Source organism: Chiloscyllium plagiosum, chromosome 14, assembly GCF_004010195.1.
Source record: "Chiloscyllium plagiosum isolate BGI_BamShark_2017 chromosome 14, ASM401019v2, whole genome shotgun sequence".
Classification (NCBI taxonomy): Eukaryota; Metazoa; Chordata; class Chondrichthyes; order Orectolobiformes; family Hemiscylliidae; genus Chiloscyllium; species Chiloscyllium plagiosum.
The window spans coordinates 8,657,333-8,662,299 of NC_057723.1; the positions used below are offsets into that span (position 1 = coordinate 8,657,333).

Sequence of the window (4,967 nt, forward strand, 5' to 3'; positions counted from 1 at the left end):
GCTCTCTCAAACACCTTTTCTCACACCCTCTCTCACCCCCTCATCCTCCTCTCTCTCTCCCTCCCTCCCTTTCTCCCTCCCTCCCTTTCTCCCTCCCCTCCCTCCTCTCTCCCTCCCTTTCTCTTCTATCTTCTCCATTGTTTCTCCTCCTCCCTCCTGAACTGCAAACCGTGACTGCCACCAACTGGCAGCTGCTTCATACTGCAGGCTGTTGCTTGTATTGTTTAAAAGAACAAGTTAGATGTTAATATCTTTTTAAAAAATCAAAGAGATACTTTCACTCTGTGTGAAACGAAAAGATTCAAACTCCACCTTAACAATTGGAGGGTGAAAGAGAGAACTGAATTTTTATATTCCTTTCACATCCTTAAGAACTTTTCCTGCGCTTTACAACCCATAGAGTATTTTTTAAAATGGAGTCACTTTCACAAAGTAGGAAATGTAACAGTTTTCTTGCACAGCAAAATCTCGCAAGGAGCAATGCTTTTAATTCTTTCATGGGGTATGTATATACTTTCCTATTGCCCCTTGAGAAGGTGGTGCCTTCTTGACCTGCTGCAGTCCTTGTGCTTAGGTTGACTCTCAATGGTCTAAGGGAGGGAGTTCCAGGACTTTGACCCAGCAATGGTGAAGGAAGGGTGATATGTTTCCAAGTCGGGATGGTGAGTGGCTTGGAGGGGAATTTGCATGTGGTGGTGTTCCCATGTATCTGCTGCTCTTGTCCTTCCAGATGACAGATTTGGAAATCGCTGCCAAAGGAGGCTTAGCAAACTTCTGCAGTGCATCTTATAGATGGTGCACACTGCTGCTACTGTGTGTTTGTGGTGGAGGGAGTGGATGTTAAATGTGGTGGATGGTATGTCAATCAAGAAAACTGCTTTGTCCTGGTTGGTATTGAGTGTTCCTGGAGCTTCATTCAACCAAGCAATGGAAATTACCATCACAGTCCTGACCTGGGCCTTGTAGATGGTGGGCAGAATTTCACTAGTCATGAAGCGTGTTACTTGTGACAGAATTCCCAGTCTCTGAACTGTTCCTCTAGCCACAGTAATCATACGGCTGGTCCAGTTCAGTTTCTGATCTTTTACACACCCCGACTAGGTAGTAAGGGCATTAGTTAAATTCTGAAAGAGAGGGTACCTCCAACAGAGTTACCTGCTGTCAGTATTACACTGAAAGTGTTAATCTGCAGTTGTTGCGCAGGAGTCTGGAGTAGGGCTTGAACCAGACCACAATCTTATCACTCAGACATGAGAGTGTTATCCAGGGAACCAGAGACAAAAAGGGAGCTCCCTCGTAAGGTCTTGGTCAATATTTACTCATCAATACTGATCAGTAAGGGCAAGCAGGGACAAAGCAGAGAACAAGATAGGACTGATAAATTAAACTGCATTTATTTCAATGCAAGGGGCCTAACAGGGAAGGCGGATGAACTCAGGGCATGGTTAGGAACATGGGACTGGGATATCATAGCAATTACAGAAACATGGCTCAGGGATGGACAGGACTGGCAGCTTAATGTTCCAGGATACAAATGCTACAGGAAGGATAGAAAGGGAGGCAAGAGAGGAGGGGAGTGGTGTTTTTGATCAGGAATAGTGTTACTGCTGTATTGAGGGAGGATATTCTCAGAAATACGTCCAGGAACGTTATTTGGGTGGAATAGAGAAATAAGAAAGGGATGATCACCTTATTGGGATTGTATTACAGACCCCTAATAGTCAGAGGGAAATTGAGAAAAAAATTTGTCGGGAGATCTCAGTTATCTGTAAGAATAATAGGGTGGTTATGGTAGGGGATTTTAACTTTCCAAACATAGACTGGGACTACCATAGTGTTTAGGGTTTAGATGGAGAGGAATTTGTTAAGCATGTACAAGAAAGTTTTCTGGTGTGGATGTACCTTCTTGAGAAGGTGCAAAACTTGACCTACTCTTGTGAAATAAGGCAGGGCAGGTGACTGAGGTGTCAGTGGGGGAGCACTTTGGGGCCAGTGACCATAATTCTATTAGTTTTAAAATAGTGATGGAAAAAGATAGACCAGATCTAAAAGTTGAAGTTCTAAATTGGAGAAAGGCCAATTTTGACGGTATTCGGCAAGAACTTTCAAAAGCTGATTGGGGGCAGATGTTCACAGGTAAAGGGATGGCTGTAAAATGGGAAGCCTTCAAATATTAGACGACAAGAGTCCAGAGACAGTATATTCCTGTCCGGGTGAAAGGAAAGGCTGGTAGGTGTCGGGAATGCTGGATGACTAAAGAAATTGAGGGTTTGGTAAAGAAAAAGAAGGAAGCATATGTAAGGTATAGAACAAGATAGATAAAATGAGTCTTTAGAGTATAAAGGCAGTAGGAGTATACTTAAGAGGGAAATCAGGAGGGCAAAAAGGGGACATAAGATAGCTTTGGCAAATAGAATTAAGGAGAATCCAAAGGGTTTTTACAAATACATTACATTAAAGACAAAGGGGTAACTAAGGAGACAATAGGGCCCTCAAAGATAAGCAAGGCAGGCTTTGTGTGGAGCTGCAGGAGATGGGGGAGATACTAAATGAATATTTTGCATCAGTGTTTAATGTGGAAAAGGACATGGAAGATATAGAATGTGGGGAAATAGATGGTGACATCTTGAAAAATGCCCATATTACAGAGGAGGAAGTACTGGATGTCTTGAAACACGCAAAAGTGGATAAATCCCCAGGACCTAATCAGGTGTACCCTAGAACTCTGTGGGAAGCTAGAGAAGTGATTGCTGGGCCTCTTGCTGAGATATTTGTATCATTGATAGTCACAGATGTGGTGCTGGAAGACTGGAGGTTGGCAAACGTGGTGCCACTGTTTAAGAAAGGTGGTAAGGACAAGCCAGGGAACTATAGACCAGTGAGCCTGAAGTCAGTGGTGGGCAAGTTGTTGGAGGGAATCCTGAGGGACAGAATGTACATGTATTTGGAAAGGCATGGACTGATTAGGGATAGTCAACATGGCTTTGTGAGTGGAAAATCATGTCTCACAAACTTGATTGAGTGTTTTTAAAAAATAACAAAGGATTGATAAGGGCAGAGCGGTAGACGTGATCTATATGGACTTCAGTAAGGCATTCGGCAAAGTTCCCCATGGGAGATTGGTTAGCAAGGTTAGGCCTCATGGAATACAGGGCAAACTAGCCATTTAGATACAGAGCTGGCTTAAGGTAGAAGACAGAGGGTGGTGTTGGAGGGTTGTTTCTCAGACTGGAGGCCCGTGACCAGTGGAGTGCCACAAGGATTGGTGCTGGGTTCACTACTTTTCGTCATTTATATAAATTACTCAGATGTGAGCTTAAGAGATACAGTTAGTAAGTTTTCAGATGACACCAAAATTGGACAGCGAAGGAGGTTACCTCTGATTACAACAGGATCTTGATCAGATGGGCCAATGGGCTGAAGAGTGGCAGATGGAGTTTAATTTAGATAAATGTGAGGTGCTGGGAAAGCAAATCTTAGCAGGACTTATACACTTAATGGTAAGGTCCTAGGAAGTGTTGCTGATCAAAGAGACCTTGGAGTGCAGTTTCATAGCACCTTGAAAGTGGAGTCGCAGGTAGATAGGATAGTGAAGAAAGCATTTGGTATGCTTTCCTCTATTGGTCAGAGTATTGAGTACAGGAGTTGGGAAGTCATTTTGCGACTGTACAGGACAATAGTTCGGCCACTTTTGGAATATTGCGTGCAATTCCGTTCTCCTTCCTATCGGAAGGATGCCGTGAAATTTGGAAGGGTTTAGAAAAGATTTACAATTATGTTGCCAGGATTGGATGATTTGAGCTATAGGGAGAGGTTGAGTAGGCTAGGGCTGTTTTCCCTGGAGCGTCGGAGGCTGAGGGGTGACCATATAGAGGTTTATAAAGTCATGAGGTGCATGGATAGGGTAAATAGACAAGGTCTTTTCCCTGGGGTGGGGGAGTCCAGAACTAGAGGGCATAGGTTTCAGGTGAGAGGGGAAAGATATAAAAGAGAGCTAAGGGACAACTTTTTCACGCAGAGGATGGTGCGTATGTGGAATGAGCTGCCAGAGGAAGTGGTAGAGGCTGGTACAATTACAACATTTAAAAGGCATTTGGATGGGTATATGAATAGGAACGGTTTGGAGGGATATGGGTCGGGTACTGGCAGTTGGGACTAGATTTGGTTGGGATAGCTGGTTGGCATGGACGGGTTGGACCGAAGGGTCTGTTTCCATGCTGTACATCTCTATGACTGTGATTCTAAACAAAATGTTCTAGTCATTAATATGTTGCTGTTTGCCGCTGTCAGATTGACTGTTTTGTTTCCTACATTATCTAATATACTTTAAAGTGATTATGAAGAACATTGTCATCCTGGCATTTTGACCATCACTATTTTCTTTTCCGTTTAATGGAACAGTTCTTAAGGTATAAAAATGTAATGCTTTCAAGACTTTTGTCCTTGACTTGTCCACACAGCCATCCTGGAGGTGATCATTAATTCCCAGAGACTCCAATCTATTCCTGAAGGGGTGGTGACCCTGATTATGGGATGTGCTGTTTCTTGAGTGGTTAACTCAAAGTCCCGTCTGAGGGTTTAAATGGACATTAAAGACCCCAGGTATGATTAGAGGGAAACCGTCGATTCTCCCCAAATCCTGCTGTAAGAGGTTTCTGACAACCCCAGCATCCTTGAAGCACAGATTAGCCACATGTGGTGGCTTTGGGAACTTGCTGTGCACAAGATGGCTGCATGTGGCTCAAAGGTAGAAGACAGAGGGTGGTGGTGGAGGTTTGTTTTTCAGACTGGAGGCCTGTGACCAGTGGAGTGCCACAAGGATCGGTGCTGGGCCCTCTATTTTTTGTCATTTACATAAATGATTAGGATGCGAGCATAAGAGGTACAGTTAGTAAGTTTGCAGATGACACCAAAATTGGAGGTGTAGTGGACAGCGAAGAGGGTTACCTCAGATTACAACAGGATCT

The 4,967-nt window shown here is 43.8% G+C and overlaps 1 protein-coding gene across 2 annotated transcripts in view; it reads left to right on the forward strand.

The window, feature by feature from the left end:
- Positions 1 to 4,967, forward strand: part of pdgfrb (platelet-derived growth factor receptor, beta polypeptide) — a 100,346-nt gene that overhangs the window by 78,349 nt on the left and 17,030 nt on the right. The gene's annotated exons all lie outside the window — the stretch shown is intronic.